A 20,526-nucleotide genomic window follows, 5' to 3' on the forward strand; every position below is an offset into this window, starting at 1 on the left:
TGGAGGCTCTGGGCCTTTTCTTGGTTCTCCTGCTCTGAGTCCTGAGGCCTCAGGCTATTCATTTTTTTCTTCTTGTAGTTGAGATCTCAGCATGAATTACTACTGTTGTCTGGTGACCTGGGCTATAACTGTCCCCTCTCAGAAAACACAAGGGGAGTATAAGTTCCTTAAGGTTCTGTGCTAATGCCACTTGGCACTCTTTAGCTAAGGGGTCGTGAGTCCATGGATGTTCTCTTTCTAGCTCTAATTTTGGAAGTACTGTGAGTAAGAATGTAGCCTATCAGGCTGAAAGTCTACTTTATATCCAAAAGGATAAGGCTGTCCTTTGTTTGCTTGCTCTGGGCAGAGACTACAAACAGCAGGAGTGATAGTTACGTGAAGATGTAATCCTATAGGGAGAGCTAGATGACCACTGGTTTGCACACTAGCTGTGAAAAGTCTGGAATATCCTAGCAGGTTACTAGGACTTCTGTTGCATGAGGACCCCTCAGGGTCTTGGAAAAACAGGGAAGTGAATTTTGAGAAGTTAAAAGCTCCTAGACCATCAAGATGAGGACTCTCAAAGATGTGATGAAGGCTTCCTTCAATTTACGGGGACATAGGTACCCTGCGAAGCCAATCATGTACCATGTCTTGAATGAGGGAAGGAAAACTGGTCCCTAACAAAGAGCTCAAGGGGTGCTTGGGTGACTCAGTCATTAAGTGTCTGCCTTCGGCTCAGGTCATGATCCCCGGGTCCTGGGATCAAGTCCCATGTCAGACTATCTGCTCAACAGGGAGTCTGCTTGTCCCTCTCCCTCTCTACTCTCTCTCTCTCTGCTCCCCTGCTTTCAAATAAATAAATAAAATCTTTAAAAAAAAAAAAAAAGGCTCAAGGTCAATAGAGGAGAAATCCTTATTACCTGCCCACATTTGTCTAGATCTGGGAAATTTTTCCCAAGTTCCTCCAAAAGGAGCAGGCTACCTTTCAAAGAAAGCTCAAAGAATAGAATAGCCAGTATAAGGCCAAGCCACAGGAAGTTAGGCCAAAAAAAGCATTTTGCTGGTGAGGAAGAGACTCTTCTTCAGCATTAAGGATCACTGAAGTGAAAGAAGAGGGAGTAGAGAAACATATTCCAGTGACAGGGAAGTAACAGCCACAAAGCCAGGCCACCAAGAACCAGAACAGGCAATGTTAACCACAGCCGTATTGAGAAAGCTTCAGAAGCTCGATCGAGATCTTGTCACCCAGGGACTTCCTTGGAAAACTCTGTCTAAGCTAGTGCAATTGTCCCCAAGGACAGGGAGGTCTGGGAAGATAGGAGATACCCAGTATTATGGGTTGAATTGTGTCCCTCCAAAATTTATTTGTTGAAGTCCTAACCTAACCCCCACCCAGTACCTCAGAATGTGACCTGATATGGAGATAGGGTTTTACAGAAGTCCTCACCCAAGTTAAAGTTATTAAAGTCATTAGAATGGGCTCTAATCTAGTGACTGGTGTCCTTTTAAGAAGGGAACTTTGGACACAGACATGCAGGGAGAATGGCATGTGAACATGAAGGCAGAAACCAGAATGATGCTTCTACAAGCCAACGTATTATAAAAGTGTGAGCAAATCATCTCAAGTTAAGCGAAAGACATGGAACTAACTTTTTCTTTCAGGTCCTCAGAAGGCACCAGACCTGCCAACACCTTGATCTTGGACTACTAGCTTCCACACTGTAAGACTAAAAACTTGTGTTGTTTAAGTCACCTAGTTGTGAGTCTTTATTGGAGCAGCCCCAAGCAACTAACCTATCCAGGGAAGACCTCAGAGCACCAGTATCAGAACATTTTAGTTCTAATAGCAGGGAACCAAAGGATGGCAGGTCCCACTATCATGATAAAGTTAAGCCCCTTGAATTTGTGTTCTCCATCCAGACCATGTTCTGGTGAATCACTAGATTGACCTCTCTCCTGTGGCATGAGTGTAAATCCTATGAAACACTCTATGCACAAATGTTCATTCAAAGACCACTTACAGGCAACCACTATATGCCCAACGACTTCGCAGATTTCTTTTTTTTTTTTAAGATTTTATTTATTTATTTGACAGAGATCACAAGTAGGCAGAGAGGCAGGCAGAGAAGGGGGGGTGGAGGCAGGCTCCCTGCTGAGCAGAGAGCCTGATGCGGGGCTCAATCACAGGACCCTGGGATCATGACCTGAGCCCAAGGCAGAGGCTTTAACCTACTGAGCCACCCAGGTGGCTTTCAAAACATGACAAATCAAATGAAATTAAATACTCCGTCATCTCTTTTTAAAAATATTTTAATGAACAGATGTATTGAAATCCATCTCCAACATTGCTGCCCTGGCCAGCTCTCCAGAGGGGAGGTGGGGTGGAGAGGAGAACTGACTCAGCAATCAGGGCATTCAACAGGGTATCCTTTGTTTCAATGAGAACATGGTTCCTGTATGGACTGTTTTCTGGAATGCACTAAATGCTGCAGGATTTCCCTTTCCAGAGTGGAAATCCTGTATGGAACAATCATCAGGATAATCATGGCCTCTTTTGCTTGGCTTTCCCTTAGAGGTGAGATTGGAGCAGAGACTCATTGGTCCATTTTATCTAGTTTTGTTGGATTCCACTAGAGCATATAAAATTCTTGTTTCTGAGGAACATTTTCTCTTCTCTGTTGTGCAGTTTAGGAATACAGAAGAGGATGGTGGTTGGACATAGCCTTAAAAAAAAAAAAAACAACTCATGGCTAATTTCAAACATACTCTAAAGGAGATAGACTAGAACAATAAACCTGAATGCACTAGTAATGTAGCCGCAACAGTGACAAACTCTTGCCTGCTCTGGTTTTGTTTATGCCTTCTGCTTCTCCTTCCCCACACTGGAATATACTGAACCAAATGCCGGCTATGATATCATTTCATCCACAAAGACTGCAACCTATATCTCTAAGAGAGAAAGACCCTAAAACAATTATCATGAAACCATGACCGCATCTTGATCACCCACAATTCTAAACATCATTTATTGTCTAGTCAAGGTTCAAGTTGCCTTGATTTGTCTCATAGTTTTTTTTAAAAAGTTGGTTTGGTTGAGAATCCAAAAAATGCCCATGTGGTGTATGTGCATTTGTTGATGTGTACTGACTTTCTGTGAAGTTCTTAGTTCTCCTCTCCCTTCTTTTTCCTTGGAATGTAGTTAAGAAAACAGGTTATTTTTTCTGTCAAGTCTCTGGTTTTGGTAATGGCATCCCCCTGGTGGTGTTACCATGTTCCCCATGCCTTCATATTCCTGAAATATTAGATTTAGATGCTCGATCTGATTCAGGTTTAATATTTTGGCGAGGTCACTTTATATAAAGATGGTGTTGAATCTTCTATCAGGAGGCACGTCCTGTTCAGTTCTCCCCTGCGATGGTGGCTGCGGATAGCCAAAACCTAGATCTTATTTTGTTTGAGATTTGCCAAATGGCCGTATTCTAATTCTATTATTCCTTGAGTGTGAGGGTACAGCTCACACAGGAAAGACAGATTCAAGTTTTGACTCATTTTAGAATAATTGGTTTACTAATATCTTTCAATGAGGAATGGTGATTTTACTTTAAAAATTTCATTATTGGGATGCCTGGGTGGCTCAGTGGGTTAAGCTGCCTTCAGCTCAGGTCATGATCTCAGGGTCCTGGGATCAAGTCCTGTGTCAGGCTCCTTGCTCAGTAGAGAGCCTGCCTCTCCCTCTGTCTGCCACTCTCCCTGCTTGTGAGTGCTCTCTTTCTCTCTCTGACAAATAAATAAATAAAATCTTTAAAAAAAAATACACAATAAAAAAATAAAAGTTCCATTATGAACTCATGACTTTCTAATTTATTTAATATATTTATATATTTATTTAATCCATTGTTGGTATTAGTACTCAAATTGTCCCATCATTGGCTATTTGGAGCTGTTTCAAATTGGTTCTTGAATCTTGGACATAAGCTTTTTAACTGCTTTTGGGAAAAGGGCACAGACCCTTACCAGAACATTCACTCCTGGATCCAGTGGTATCTAAACTTCTTTGATTATGAACTCCCATTAGAAAACATTTTCAAGCATGAATCCCCTCTATATGCTTATTTATAAATTATACACACATCCTAGGAGTTAATATGTTAGATACATAACAAAACTCCTCCAAATGGAAATCTTGGATGTTAAGAAAGAGCTGAGATAAACAGTGTTTTAAAATGATAGTCACCTAGGAGGTGATTAGACATAGCTCTCTTAGCCAACCCAACAGGGAGGTTGGAGGGGAAAGAATCTCGGCCATGGCAGAGCTCCACGTTTGCCGGCTGAGGAGCCAGGAATCCTAGAAGAGACCAGGCTGCTGGCCTCCAGCACTGCAGCCTGGAGAGCTCAGCCCTGTTTCCTGCCAAGTGCTTGGCCATGAGCAGGGCGGAGATGCCAACAGTGTCCTGGCAGCCCACCAAGCTCTTTCACCATCCAGCAATCTGGCAAGCAGGCCTCATGGGACCAATGTTCAGCAAGGGGGCATGCAAGCTAGCTCCACAGATACAGAAGTAGAATCATGTCTGCTTTCTTTCTAGGAAGGAGAACTCTGAAGCTGCAAAAGTTGAACTCCCTTTAAAAAGGGAATCAGCTTCAATTAAAAAAAATTGATAAAGCAAATAACTATAAAAAGACCTTTTCAGAGCACCTGAGTGGCTCAGTTGCTTAAGCGTCTGCCTTTGGCTCAGGTCATGATCCCAGTGTCCTGGGATCAAGTCCCACATTGGGTTCCTTGCTCAGCTTCTCCCTCTCCTTTTCCCCTTGTTTGTGCGCTCGCACGCTCTCTCTCTCTCTCTCTCTCTCTCTTACTGTTGAATAAATAAATAAATAAAATCTTTTTTTAAAAAGGACCTTTTTGGGGCGCCTGGGTGGCTCAGTGGTTAAAGCCTCTACCTTTGGCTCAGGTCATGATCTCAGGGTCCTGGGATCGAGTCCCGCATCGGGCTCTCTGCTCAGCGGGGAGCCTGCCTCCTCCTCCTCTCTCTCTCTGCCTGCCTCTCTGCCTACTCGTGATCTGTCAAAAAAAAAAAATCTTTAAAAAAAAAGGACCTTTTCATTGGCTTTCTGTGCTGATAAAACCAAAGGATGAATATTAATGACTCAGGCTGCTACACCAGTGACTTGGTTAAGTAACCTGTTTGAGACCAGCTCTGAGGTAGAGATTTGGCTCCATCCTAAGTAGCGGGTTCCCTCAGCTAGGTTTATGATATTCAGTTTAAGTTGTGAGGACCCCTTACTGTCAAATTGTTTTGATACCCATCTAAATGGCAGAACTTTGTGCTTGTCAATAACTCTGAAAAGTGGCTGGAAAATTACGGAACACCTAAAAGTAAGGCAGGTGTTGGAAGTACTGATGGTTTATGTCAGGACCTGTCCTTAATCTCCTCAAAGTATCTGAACATAAAATCAGCTCCAAAATTTTCACAAAAAAACCCCATATTTTGTTCTCCAAAACAATAAAAAAAAATCAGAATAGCATTTGGCTTTTGAAGTGATGGCTACTATTCCCTCTCTCTTGTGAAAAGCTCAAAAGCAAATTTGAATAAAATAAAATGTGCTCTTCTGACAGTTTCTAAACTTAAATATAGAATTTTGCTCATAATTTGCAATTGTAGCAAGAAAGTTAAGAGGAAGACCTCAGAGTAAGATAATCTTTAAGAGGAAGTAGAAATTTCTGAATGGTTCATCATCTGAGGTCATTCCTGTGAGTTAAGGATTGCTGATCCTAGGAGAATATAAATATGTCCGGAGAGCGGAACATCATGTTGCTAATATTTTGTGTATAAGTCATGTTTTTCTACTGATCGATGGGACCCAGGCAGAGACGCTGAAACTTTTGAGTCAGTCTTTTCAAAGAATGGGAAAATTTCTCGCCTACTGACTTCTTTTCTTTTTTTCCCCCTAATAATTATTTTTTTAGCATCTTAATTTAATTTTATTTTTTTCTTATTCCAAGATTCACTGTTTATGCACCACACCCAGTGCTCCATGCAATATGTGCCCTCCTTAATATCCACCACCCACCCATCCGCCCCCTTCATAACCCGCAGTTTGTTTCCCAAAGTCCACAGTCTCTCATCTTTCGTCTCCCCCTCCGATTTCCCCCCACTCACTTTTCCTTCTCCTAATGTCCTCTGTGTTATTCCTTATGCTCCACAAGTAAGTGAAACCATATAATTGACTCTCTCTGCTTGCCTTATTTCACTCCTACTGACTTATTTTCTATATGAGCACTCAAGCCCTATTTTTGTAACCCCAAACACTCTTACTGAAAAATAAAATATGACCAATTTTAGGATCCATACAAGACATTATCCAAAAGTTCAGTTCACAAAACTGGAGCGGGGAAAGGCCCAGACTGAAACCTAAAGAGCCTTTATTCCATCACAACCACCTTCACCTGAAGGAAGCTTGGCTAGCCCCTCAGTTGTGTGATATTAACCCACCCCTCTCACTGCTTCATTTATAAAGTGCCTTGGGATTCTAAATGATTTTTCTACAAACGCTCAGCATCACCAATTTATTTTTTAAAAAGAGAGAGAGAGAGAGACAAATAGATTACATCATCATGGAAAAATCTTCCTTTCCTTTTGACTTCTCAACTGGATTAAGTGCTTAGAGGCCCCAAGGCAGGTGTTGAAAAGACAACAGTGCTCTTTCTATTATGTAAACAAGTTTAAAAACTTCCAAACTATATAAAATACTTGTAGGGAGTCCAGCAAAGGATTTCTATTTCCCATGATGACTACTTCAATTTCAAATTTTTTTTTTCAGATACTGAATACGAACTTTTTCAGAAAAGAGGTTAGCAGGTGCTTCTCTTTTGCTGATCAGCCCTTGCCCGGCTCTTCCCCTCTGCAGATCCCATCCACATATTTTCATCACAAAAGACAGTTTGCTCCAGGAAGCCGGCTCAGGTTCAAGATTGCAGTTTCTTGGGAACAGGCTTACGAGTTAATAAACTGGTTTTTATTAAGCATTGCTAATGCCCAGCACCGTGCTAAGTCCTGCAGGGAACTCCAAGACCTATGAGCGCCGAGATGGTATGACATTCAGAGAGTTTATAATCTAGTAGAGAAAGACCACTTATGTGTAAAAAAAAAAAAAAAAAAAAAAAAAAAAAAAAAAAAATGAGGCAACAACCAAGTGTCAGTTGTTGGGCATGGTGTATCTGGAATTGAGGGCCTGGGAGGCCCTTTGGAAGGAAGTTGGACTTGTGGGTTGTGTTTTTATTACTTACATTTTATTGTCTATTTTAAGTAAATAATGTATTCCCAAGGTCCAAAATTGCAAAGAGTTCCTTTTCTCCCCTGCCCTTTGACTGCAACTTCCCTTCTCGAGGCGATCAACCTGAGTGGCTTTTGCCTATTTTTTCCAAGCTGTTTTATGTATATACGTAAGTAAATATGATAACTCTTTCCTCCCCCTTCAGTGTTACAAAAGGTAGCTACTTCTGTGCCTTGAAGCACAGAGTGGCGGTATGGTAGAGTTATTAAAAGCTGAGGCTCTGGAGCCTTGACTCTGTCCATTTTTACCAGGGTGACCTGGACAAAAGTCATGCAGGCTGCTTCCTGATCTCTGTAAGGAGGCAAATCGGAGTGCCTGCCTCTTACGATTGTTGTGAGGATGAAACAAGGTGATGTCTATTAAATGCTTGGAGCAGGGCCCAGCATGTAGAAAGCACTCTAATATATGTTAGATTTTGCTATTTTCACTGAACATATCTTAGAAACCGTTTCATATCAGCACCAATAGAGGAATTTATTTGTTTACAAATGCTTAATATTTCCTTGAGGGACATGCTCTCTTGTGCTTGGCCTTATGTGATTAAGACTGTTTAGAAAATTAGGAAAACAGTGTCCTAGGGTTTTTAGCTAATAGAAGAGGTAAAATTTTTTGAATGTCCAAATTACAGTTGAGTACATGCGCAAATATAGCCTAATACCAAAATCATCATTTACATTTAGTTCTTACTTTGCGCTTTTTCCTTCCTTGCTCCCATATCCAAACTACATATTATATAGTAGTTTTATCAATGCATATTGATAGGGGAGGGAAAACCTTTCCTTCCACTTTCTGTGTTTTCAGCTGGGTTAATGTAACAAAGAATAATTAAAACAAAATAATCCCCAATTTTGTTAGCATGTATATCTTATGTATGCATGGGAGAAACTCAGAAGAAGAGAAACTAAATAGAAAGGGGGGCTTATACTCCTGCTTATGTAGTATCTTCCACACAGAACAATAAATGTGTGAAGAAATGACAGGACAAAGGAGAGCTGTGTTAGCCTTCCAAGGGAGACAAACTGAGGGAAGGAAATACAGGGGCGGAAGCTGATGAAATTGATTTGTTGGCAGATTTCTCTGGTGCTGTCTCTGGGCTGATGAGTCTGTAGTCACCTCCAAGAAAAGGGAATTCATATCCTGCCTTTAGGCAGAAAAGTTGGAAGGTAGAGAGTTTTCCCATGTTTGCTGCTGCTTTATTGCCTTCAGCTCAACATAAAAGCTCAAAGAGGTGTATTTTCGGGTGACATACTCTGGTTTCCTCCTTTGTTACTCAGTTGGGGAACTTTTTTCTTTCAATTGCTTTGATGAGTTGTTTAATATTAGTTATTGAATGAAATGGTTTTTTTTTTTTCTTAAGTAAGTGTTGGGAAAGAGCTTGATTAGTGTGTGTGTGTTGTGTGCTGTTCAAGGTGGAACATGTGGAAAGGTGACTAGTACATGGCAGGGACATCGCCGTATTTCCCTTACACCAGCAATTCTCAAACTATTTTTGGTCTCAGGGTTCATTTTGTTTTTTTAAAATGTATTGAGTGCCTCAAAAAACTTTTGTTTAAATGGATATATACATCAATATTTACTGTACAAGAAATTCAACCAAGAGAATTAGAAAAAATAATTTATCAGTTTGGGGCATCTGGGTGGCTCAGTTGATTAAGAATTCACCTCTTGATTTTGGCTCAAGTCATTATCTCAGGGTTGTGAGATCGAGTCTTGCATCAAGCTTTGCACTAGACATGAAACCTGTTTAAGACTCTCTCTCTCTTCCTCTCCCTCTGCCACTCAGTCTCTCTCTCTCTCTCTCTCTCAAAAAAAAAAAAGTTAAAAAATATTAATTCATTCAAAAACAACAGTTTACATGTTAATGAAGTAAGATAATTTTTATTGTATTATGTTAGTCACCATGCAGTACATCATTAATTTTTGATGTAGTGTTCCATGATTCATTGTTTGCACATAACACCCAGTGCTCCATGCAATCCATGCCCTCCTTAATACCCATCACCAGGCTACCTCATCCCCCCCACCCCCTCCCTTGTAAAACTCTCTGTTTCCTGGAGTCCATGGTCTCTCGTGGTTCATCTCCCACTCCGAAACCTCCCCCAATGTAAGTAAGATATGTTTATGAATAATATCTTTTCAAAAAATTTAGTTTGAGGAATGGCATTATTTTCCATTTTTGTCAATCTCTGGAGTGTCTGGCTTAAAAGAAGACAACTGGATTCTCCTATCTGCTGCTTATTCCATCTGGTATGACATCATGTCATGTAGTTTCTGGCAATTTCCACTGTACAGTCATGAGTTATGAGAGTGAAGCAAGCAAATAACTTCTTCATGTTGTTATGAAAATTGTTTTCACTTCAAGGACCTTAGTGGAAGGATTTTTTCGGCCCCAAATCTCTTCTCTGGGGAAGACTTTGAGCCCATGTCTTATAGGACCACATGTAAGTCGTAGCATACCACTAAAAATCTATCCTGTTTTACAAGAGTACCTTTGAAAGAGAGTCAACAACTGTGCCAGTTTAATAAAATATTTACCAGATAAAGCAGCTGGAGCCTCAGAAGTGATAGGCTGGAAAAAATGGATATGAGGCCAGAGAAAAAAAGGAATGTTTATATGTATAGTTAACAGTTACTCCCAAAGCCTTAAAGAATGTATCTAACACCGGATTTTAAAAATCTTTACTATGGCCAGACTACTCTGAAAATTGACCCACTAAAACACCCTGGAATTGCTCTAGCAATCAAGGGAACAGTCCCCTGACCACATTTTTCTTGAATGGCAACAGAGTTTCCACTGTTTTCCTAGACAACAACAGTTAGTCATTAAGGGCTCTTCTAGGGCAGAAAGTGGTCTCACAGTCCTGCCCAAACCAGTGGTTTAATTTAAAGTAATTACATAGTGGAAACCCAGTACTGTGTTTAAATGATACTGCTCCTAGCCACAGAATTTGGGAATTGGTGGTGACTGCACCTCCAGGAAAGGTCTAACTTTGGTTAATGTATAAATTACATAAAGCTTATTTGAGGAACAAAACAGTTAGTAGGTTTTTGTTGAGCGTTGGTTCTTGAGGTTAATTGCATACTTTCTCAGTGAGGCAAAGAAATAAAATATATTAAAAACCAGAGAAAATTCCTCACGGCAGAATCCCTCCTTTTCCACTCTCCAGGAGTTCTTTCAGATTGTTTCTATTTCTATTCAGTCATGTGTAATTTTACCCTGTCAGTGTCATACAGAAGATATGTGATTGATAGGTATCCAGTGCTGGTTCTGGGCATTACTGAATGTATGTATGTACCTCGTGGTACAGTCCTTTGCAACAAAGAATGGGGGGCAGGGTGGGGCAGGGGGAAGGTAAAGGAGTCTGCTTTCCAAACCTAGGACAAAGTAACAATAAGCATTGTGGGGATCAAATAAATAAACACATGCAAAAGAAACCTACAAAATTCTAAATTGTTTCATCATCCACAAATGTTTATTGAAGCCCCACTATGCATTCTGCCAAGCAGTTATCAAAGTGTTCTGTGCTTGGCAAGGTGCTCTGTGTGTCAAGGTATGAAGTACCTTCCAACGCTGGATTTTATACTCTAGTTGGAGAGAGAAGCACACAGGTTATATTAGCTCAGATCAGAAGTGTGGGGGAACATTTCACAAAGGCTGAGAGATCCCTTCTGATATAGACTGACTGACTGCATTCCCTCAAAACTCTTGTGTTGAAACCAATTCCCAATGTGATGGTATTTGGAGGTGGGGCCTTTGGAAGGTGATTAGGTCATGGGGGTGGAAACTTTATGAATGGGCTTAATGCCCTTCGAAAAGGGACCCAAAAGAACTCCCTAGCCCCTTCTGCTGTGTGAGGGCACAGTGAAAAAAATGGCTTTCTGGGGACGAGGAAGCCCGTTCTCACCAGACACAGAATCTGCCTGTCAGCACCTTGATCTTGAACTTCCCAGCTTCCAGAAGCATGAGAAATAAATTTTTGTTTATTAGCCACCCAGTCTATGATATTCTGTTGGCGCAGCCTAAATGTACTAAGACGGCTTTTGTCTGGAATTGCCCCAGAAAGCTTTGTGGCTATGGTGTGATGTGAGTACTCAATGTCTGGAAGAATATGGTCCATATGATACTAACACCAATATTATCATGTATTATTTTCTGGCCTGAAACTGGGTTTGTGGTTATAGTAAATGTTTAAAGTACCTGGTATAAACTTCATTACTCTTTTCCCACCAAAATTTAAAGAAGAAGAGAACCACAAAATGTCCACTGTGAAATTTTTTAATGAGTTAACTGTAAATGATTCAAAAACATAAGGATTTTATTTCCCTTAAAATACACAAAGATCCCTGACCAAGGGGAAAACATGAGGTCCCAGTGCAGCTTGCTGTTTGCCAGAGGAGGCATGTGTGGGCAGAGAATGAATGGGGGTGGGGGGGATCATTTGACCAGGATCCTGGCATGGTTTTCTCTTTGCCACATGTTGAGCCAATTGCTGTCAAGGACACTTTTTATTAGTGAGTCAACTGATAGTTCTTCCTATTTTGTTTGGTTAAACATAATTCTCAGGAAAGAAACTGTACATTATTTTTTTAAGATTTATTTATTTAGTTGAGAGAGGGAGAGAAAGCAGGGGGAGGGGCAGAGAGCGAGGGAGAGAGGGAATCTCAAGCAGACTCCCCACTGAGCCTGACCTGGGGCTCCATCCCATGACCCTGAGGTCATGACCTGAGCCCAAATCAAGAGCCAGACGCTTAACTGACTGAGCCACCCTGGCGCCCCAAGAAACTGGACATTATTAATTATATATTTCCCAGAAATATTTAATGGACTCAATTCTGTTTTTGGTATTGTGCAGTGAAGAATCTAGCCTTTACTCCCAAGAGAGGTCTGCCTTTGTCCTCAGCTTCCTGATAGGAGTGTTTTTGTTTGCCTGAGGGCTCTGCTGCGAACAAGTAGTCACAACTCCATAGGGGTTGGGGATTTGAGCCTTGTGATATCAGGTGAACTCCCGAGGGGCTAGAACCCAAGATCTGCCACTGGATGGGACCCTAACAGAGACTCTGGACCCCAAGGCTTGGGTAAACCTCCTTGGTTGGCAATACTCACTGCATATTTTGTCACATCAATGCCAAGAAAGTGGCAGTGTCATGGGTTCATGGGGAGTTCATTTTGTACTCAATCTTGACTTCTGCCCTGGGTACTTCTTCCCTTAACTGATTCCAATCGCTATCTATCAGTTGTGTTACAGCCTGACCAGAGCATAACAGCTTTCAGTGAGTTGTGTGAGTTTAGCAAATGACCAAACCCAAGGGTAGTTACAGGTACTAGGTACCCCTGAACTTCCAACTGGTGTCAGAAGTGAGGGTAGCCTTGTGTGCACACTGTTCTAACTTCTCAGTTGGCTAAACTCTCACAGGTATAAAGGCACATTAGTACGTCCTGCAAAACTCGCTGAGTTCAGCTTTACTGCCTGAAGGCTGTCCATCCTGGCCTATCCTAATAAAGTACAGGCTAGGATTTTTCTCCCAACATTTGGGTCAGGAGAAATCACATTAAAATGAAGATTAAGGACAGTTTGGGAAAAGAGGGCGCATACATACATAGAGATGTCCGTTGGGCTTTTGGCTTTCAGCTCAGAGTGGGAGGTGAGGATGCAACTGTCTTTGGTCACCCTGATTCTGGGCTCATCTGACACCAGCTGCCTCCACCCTGCCACACCAGGTCACCCCAACAGGATCAAAGTCATGTACCTGAGGTGACCATGGGAAAGTCCGTGCCTGTCTGCCCTGGCTCCCAAGATCAGGAGTGTGATCTTGTCTGAGCCTGAGTCTGTCTCCCAGAAAGGTTGGTGATTGGAAGGGTCTGAGGATAACAGTGAAAATGACCTTTCTGAACAGACAGGCCCTGATTGAAGTGATACTTTCTCACTCTGCCTGATTATGAGAGCCCTCAAGAAACTGCCAAGAGACAGGGAGAAGCAGAAAAATATTCAGCACAGGGGAAATACCACTTTTGATGGGATTGTCAACGTTGCCTGACAGGTGCAGCACTGATCTTTAGCCAGAGAACTCTCTGGAACCATTAAAAAGATCCTGGGGACTGCCCAATCTGTGGGCTGCCACGCTGATGGCTGATAACCTCAACACTGGTGCCGTGGAATGTCCCACTAGTTAAGAACGACAAAGGAAAATAGTTCAGTAAAGGATCTTTGGTGACCCCCCCCCCCAAAAGATGTCCATTGAAGTATTTATCACAAGAGTGAATAGAGAACTGATTATATAAATTATGATATTCCACAGAGTGGATACTATTTCAAAAATTAGATGTATATGTACTAATATGAAAAGATCTCCAATATAACTTATTAAACTATAAGATCAAGGAGCAAAGAATTTGCTTTTTCTTAACCTCAGTAAATAACCCTGAGGCAAAGGGGTAAATACTGTAATGATGAAAGAAGTGAACAAGTTTAAAGAGTTTTCTTTCCTTATTTGGACATGAGGACTTACTTTTTTGGGGACCCGGAAGATGAAACGGGAGGAGGAAAAGCCAGTCCAAAGTGTGTTAAAGAAGGGAATTGTGGTTCACTCTCTCTGGGGAACCCCTGTGGAAATATGTAAAACACCCTCAGAATTGTCAGCCTGAGAGGAGGGGAGCATGTATCTGGTGCATGCCCCTCACAAGTGCCCTCTTGGCTAAGGTTTGCCCCAGGGGTGTTAAGTCCCTGGCACTTGAGACTTGTGGCCACAGAAGAATGTCTGGGCAGCTTCCTCAGCATCTTTCAAAATGGCGGCAGAGCTCCAGAGCTGGGAAGAGTCCTCGGGTTCAGCCGAGGCTGTGCTGTCAGGTTAGGCCTGCACAGGCCTGCTTGTTGCAATAATGGGCAGGGCAACCGTGGGCTGAGAGGATGTCAGACACAACACAAAGATGTTTGACATGACAAGGGATTTGGATTAATCCCAATCCTGGGCTTCCTAGATGACCTAGAATTTCTGGATTCTCACATACAATTATGACCTGAGGACAACCCAACCTCAGGACTGAGATGGCTGGACCAACTGGAAGTCCCCATTGGCCTAAGTCCCCTGCTTTCAATATTTCTCCCTGCTGCTTTGACAGCCTCCTCTCTCCATCCATGGATGGTAAATGTTCCCTCCGTATCACTGTTGTTGATCATGCTCCTCTCTCTGCTTTCTCAAGCTCTAAGGAAGCCCAGGCCTGGGGTTGGGCAGGGGGAGACCCATATTCTACTTGCTGAGATCTACCACCCCCCAGGCACAGATCGCCTTCCACATACCCCCAGAGACCCTGACTATACAACACTATGTAGGATTTTCTTGCCTCTGAAATCCTTTTTATTGCCCCACCACTGAGTCTTTGTTTAAATTTACATGGTCATGAGTTTAGGTGATATTTGGCGGGGGAGGGGTACATCTTGTTTTCTCAGCTGGAGTTAGTTCCTTGAGGACAAGTGCCATAAATTGTATTTTTTACCTCTCAATACCTAGTAAAGGAATTATAGGTAACAGATGTTCAATAAATGTGTGGTTGATTGTTGATGCAAATCTGCAATCGCCATTCTACAAAGACCCAAGAACAGCTAATTTCAAAGCAAATGAATGAAAGCAACAGTACACCCACGGTTCATGTGTAACAAAGGGACTAAATCTGCTTGTCCTCATTAAGGCAATGAATAGATGATGAGCCAGCTTGGGTAAGCAAATTCTGCTATTGACCTAAAGTTCATTTTCACAGGGACATTTCTGGTAAAGCCCTGAGCTTAGGACTGCCAAGATAGGAATGCACATTAGCCAGGAGAGAACTTAACAATAAAACTGAAAGGGGAAAAATGTGCCTTAGAACAAAGAATGCAATGTGTTTGCTTTAGGAAGTAAAACTCAAGCCACTACTTACAAACTAATCAGTACTTCCCCCATCCCAACCTTAATGTTTAGGTTAGCCTCTCAGGTGGGGAGCTGCAAGAGGTCAAAATTTCCAGTTCTTCTCCCATTCCTGATCACCCTTTTGAATGTAGATGACCTTGTGACTTGCTTTGGCCAATAAAATGTTTGTAGGAAGGGATGCAGGTCACTCCCACGCAGAAGTATTTAGGAACCTGTGGCTGATTCTGCAGGCTATCTTCCCTTGCTGCCACAATCTGGGGGCACGTATTCAGACAGAGATGCAACAAAACTGAGCCAGGAAGATGGAGTGCATTGACTCAAACTACACTTACTGAGAAACAGCCATGGACCAAGCACTGTGAGATGCCGGGAATATGCTAGCCCATAAGGCAGGCTCTGCTCTCCTGAACTTTGTCTGCAGGGCAGACATCTATTTTTAACTTCCATAAATCAGTATTTAATTCTGGCTGTGACTCATTACGAAGAGCGATAGAACATGTCAGGAGAGCACATAACATGAACAACCCAAGGTCTGAGATTTGATGGGAGGACTGACTTAAGAACACATAGGAGTCATTAGTTAAAGAATGTTCCAGGCTGGGAACGGAGAAGGGCATAGTCAATCTGAAAAAGGAAAGGCCAGCATGGCTGGACAAGAAAAAGTAGAGGAATGGTCCACTGGGCTTGTGAAACACAGAGAAACCACTCTGGACGGGCCTAGTGGGCTTCATTAAAGATCTCAATAACTTGTTCTAAATTTATTTGGGTTTTCTTATAACAAACAGTGGTCATGCATCACCCTTCTATAATCCTTCTCTTTATCCCAGCAGCCCTTGTGGAGTGACACTGAGCTCCTCCTTGTTGGGAGGCACTGAACCAAATCGAGAGATTGAGCAGGCCCCCCTGTCATAAGTTTGCCCAGGGGTGTCTCCCACTCCTTCAGAAGTTACCGTCGCTTCTTGCCATTGGAGGTATCCAGCCTGATCCAGGATCATCTCTGGCTAGATTGGTAGAAAGGCATTTGTTACAGGTATTAAATGGCTTATGGAATCATGGAGAAATGGGTTCTACACTGTGTTTCCAGGAAGAACCTAGAGCCACCCCACAGAAATGGCCCAGCAAGAACACTGCTGCCTGGGCGACGTTAAGGATGCTGCCTTGGGGCGCATGGGTGGCTCAGTGGGTGAAGCCTCTGCCTTTGGCTCAGATCATGATCTCAGGGTCCTGAGATCAAGCCCCACATTGGGCTCTCTGCTCAGCAGGGAGTCTGCTTCCCCCCCACCCTTGCCTGCCTCTCTGCCTAGTTGTGATCTCTGTCAAATAAATAAGTAAAATCTTAAAAAAAAAAAAAAAAAGATGCTGCCTGTGAAAGTGGAAGCAGCTGTCACAGCTGCTGGCTTGAGACCACATACATCAGGAAATTAGGTGTCACGTGACCTGCCCCTGTCCCCAAGTACCCTGCTTACAGATTCAAGGCTTGCACAAACGTGAGAGATCAGCCAGACTTAGATCACATCCAGAACCTAGCTTTAGGGGAGGCTGGGAAAAGTCCTTAAATTTGTAGTCTCAGGGCACCTGGGTGACTCTGTTGGTTAAGTGTCTGACTCTTGGTTTCAGCTCAGGTCATGATCTCAGTGTCTTGAGATCCAGCCCAGAGTGGGGCTCCACAATCAGCATGGAGTCGGTATGACACTCTCCCTCCCTCAGCCCCTCCCCCAGCTTGCACATCTCTCTCTTTCTAAAAGAAAATGAATAGATAAATAAATCTTTTTTAAAAAAGAAAAAAAAAAAAAGCTTTTAGTCTCTGCAATATAGAAAAGCTGCTGGAAGAGGGTTGAAGGAGATTTTGAACGTGCAAGTCGTGGTGCTCATCACACCACGTCTCAGAGGAGCCAAATTTAAATGAAAGCCCCGCTTTCGAAAGCCTTCCAGCTCTCACTTCAGCTTTCGCAAACCCTATACTTATCTGTATTTATTTTATGCAGAATCGACTCTCAGGCCACAAGTTTATGTTTCTTTAGTTTCTTCTGAGTGAGCTCCTCTTCTGGTTTGGGAAAAATCTTCTCTTTTTCAGTAAGGATCATCATCTCAGCATGGCAGGGAGAGCTCATGCATGGGTTCATCTGACCAGGAGCCCCATAAGTTCTACGCTGCATCTTGGGGGCTTTGTGCACTTGGATGTGCTTAGTGACCAGAGAATCTGCCTCTAAACACTTAAGTTCAGCATTATGCTCTGCATTTTTAAGCACACGTGGTAAAAATCCAGCACTGCTTTTGAGCCCCCAAGCTTGAGCCCAGTTGCACTGTTTGGCCCGGACACACTTGCCAGGTCCACCACTGTAGCAATGGAATGGCACACGTGGCTTCTGCAAAGTGACAGCTTTCAGATACCTGGTGGCTTCTCGGATATGCATGCCCTTGATGGCCTGGGCAGTTTCATGTGAGTTCTTAAAGTGAGCACGAAGATTTGAACCTCTTGATTTGCATGATTTTGTAGGGTTTTCTGGGTCAAGTGACTGGCAAACCATTTTCAGAGATCACCTGAGGCCACTTAGGGGAAGCTGAAAACCCTGGATGTATCTAGTGCTGCATTTCTTGTCTTTGGTCTTTTCTCTGCCAAGAGCAAAACCACCGTCTTTCTCCATTTCTTCTGCATTTCATCAAAGCATGTTCCCTTCTGTTTATCTGTTTTCTATGTTAGGAATGTTAGAAGCTATTTAAGGACAAGTTCATCAAAGGTGAGCTCTGTCAGAACTCAGTGCTGTGTAATGTACATACACATGCTTATCATACAAATGTTTGTCTCATTGAGTTCCTCTGTAAGGCAGTTGCTCCAGACTGCTTTGAGGAGGTTTAAAAGGGAGCATAAGGAATGCAGCTGGGATGAGCTACATTGAGCATCTAGCTTAAGGACCAGAGGGGAGTAGATGTTTCAAACCTCCCTGGACCTGTATTATTTTCTGTGACTAATTGAACAGCTAATTACAGCTCTCTAATTATCTTTGGACTTTCTTTACCTTAAGCGGATTTCACGATCAGGATTTGTCTAGATAGACCTCCGAGGCTTGGGATTTTGTCTGAGTTTTAATGTTTTCCTGGTGCAGGGCACAGGGAACTCCCAGACTGTTGTCCAAAGTGATTGTGCACCCCTTCAAAAACAAAACAAAACAAAATAAACCCAAACAAAAACAAAAAAAGCCATTTTGCCAGTTTTGCCATTTTCTGTTCCAACCAGCAGTACATGCAGTGTTTTGAATTCTCCACATTGTTATTATCTGACTTTTTTATTCTAACCATCCTACTGGATGTGAAGTGGTATCTCATCCTAGTGTAGATTTGCATTTCCCTGGTGACTAATGATGTTGAGTGTCTTTTCATGAGCTTATTGGCCATCTGTCTGTTTTCTTCGGAAAAACGTATATTCATATCATTTGCCCATTTTAAGTTATGAGTTGGGTTAGTCTTTTTAGTATTGAGTTGTAAAAGTTCTTTACATGTTCTAGATATCAGGATTTTTTTTTTTATTATTTATTTGACAGAGAGAGAGAGATTACAATTAGGCAGAGTGAGGCAGGCAGAGAGAGGGGGGAAGCAGGCTCCCTGCTGAACAGAGAGCCCGATGCAGGGCTTGATCCGAGGACCCTGAGATCATGACCTGAGCCCAAGGCAGAGGCTTAACCCACTGGGCCACCCAGGCACCCCTAGATGCAAGTTTCTTATCACATAAATGATTTATAAATATTTTCTCCCATTCTGTGAGTTTTTTCATTTTCCTGATAATATCCCTCAAGGCTCAAAAGTTTTAAATTTTTTTTCTTTCTTTTTTTTTTTTAAGATTTTATTTATTTATTTGAGAGCGAGACAGTGAGAGAGAGCATGAGCGAGGAGAAGGTCAGAGGGAGAAGCAGACTCCCCATGGAGCTGGGAGCCCGATGTGGGACTTGATCCCAGGACCCCGGGATCTGACCTGAGCCGAAGGCAGTCGTCCAACCAACTGAGCCACCCAGGTGTCCCAAAAATTTTAAATTTTGATAAACGCCAATTCATCTATTTCTTCTCTTTGTTGCTTTTGTTACTTGTGTTTTTTGGTATCATATCTAAGAACTGGCAAGTCGAAAGTCACAAAGATTTACTCCTACGTTACCTTTTAAGAATTTTATAGTTTTGTCTCTTACATTTTATAAAGATTTTATTCTTTTTTAAAAAATATTTTATTTATTTATTTGACAGAGAGATCACAAGTAGGCAGAGAGGCAGGCAGAGAGAGGGGGGGGAAGCAGGCTCCCCACTGAGCAGAGAGCCCGATGCGGGGCTCAATCCCAGGACCCTGAGATCACAACCTGAGCTGAAGGCAGAGGCCTAACCCACTGAGCCACCCAGGCGCCCCTAAAGATTTTATCCTTATGTAATCTCTACACCTAACATGGGTCTCAAATTTTAAAACCCAAGATCAAGAGTCGCATGCTCTACCAACTGAGCCAGCCATGTGCCCCACCTCTTGCATTTTAGGTCTTTGACATGGATGGAACTAGAGGGCATTATGCTAAGTGAAACAAGTCAATCAGAGAAAGACAATTATCATATGATCTCACTCATGTGGAATTTAAGAAACAAAACAGAGGCACATAGGGGAAGGAAGGGGAAAAAAAAACAAGATGAAATCAGGGAGGGAGACAAACCATAAAAAAACTCTTAATCATAGGAAACAAACTGAGGGTTGCTGGAGGGGAGGTCGTTGGGGAGATGGGGTAAATGGGGGCATTAACGAGGTCATGTGATATAACGAGCACTGGGTATTATGTATAACTGGTGAATCACTGAAGTCTACTGAAACTAATAATACACTATATGTTAATTAATTGGATTTAAATAAAGTTTTATGGACCATTTACTTATACCACACACAAAAATAGATTCAAAATAGATGAAAGACCTCAATGTGAGAAAGGAATCCATCAAAATCCTTGAGGAGAACACAGGCAATGACCTCTTCAACCTCAGCCACAGCAACTTCTTCTTAGAAACATTGCCAAAGGCAAGGGAAGCAAGGACAAAAATAAACTTTTGGGACTTCATCAAGATCAAAAGCTTTTGCACAGCAAAGGAAACAGTCAACAAAACCAAAAGACAACTGACAGAATGAGAGAAGATATTTACAAATGACATATCAGATAAAAGGCTAGTATCCAAAATCTATAAAGAACTTATCAAACTCAACACCCAAAAAACAAATAATCCAGTCAAGAAAAGGGCAGAAGACATGAACAGACATTTCTGTAAGGAAGACATCCAAATGGCCAACAGACACAT

The 20,526-nt window shown here is 42.2% G+C and overlaps 1 protein-coding gene and 1 pseudogene across 1 annotated transcript in view; one reads left to right on the top strand and one right to left on the bottom strand.

Annotated features, from left to right (window-relative positions):
• LOC111149861 (leucine rich repeat containing 31) overlaps window positions 1-20,526 on the top strand; it is a 60,997-nt gene that overhangs the window by 1,188 nt on the left and 39,283 nt on the right. The window lies entirely within an intron of this gene.
• Window positions 17,211-17,744, bottom strand: LOC111149871 (annotated as a pseudogene).

The sequence above is a fragment of the Enhydra lutris genome, unplaced genomic scaffold (genome assembly GCF_002288905.1).
Source record: "Enhydra lutris kenyoni isolate GAN:26980312 unplaced genomic scaffold, ASM228890v2 scaffoldscaffold2, whole genome shotgun sequence".
NCBI classification, from domain to species: Eukaryota; Metazoa; Chordata; class Mammalia; order Carnivora; family Mustelidae; genus Enhydra; species Enhydra lutris.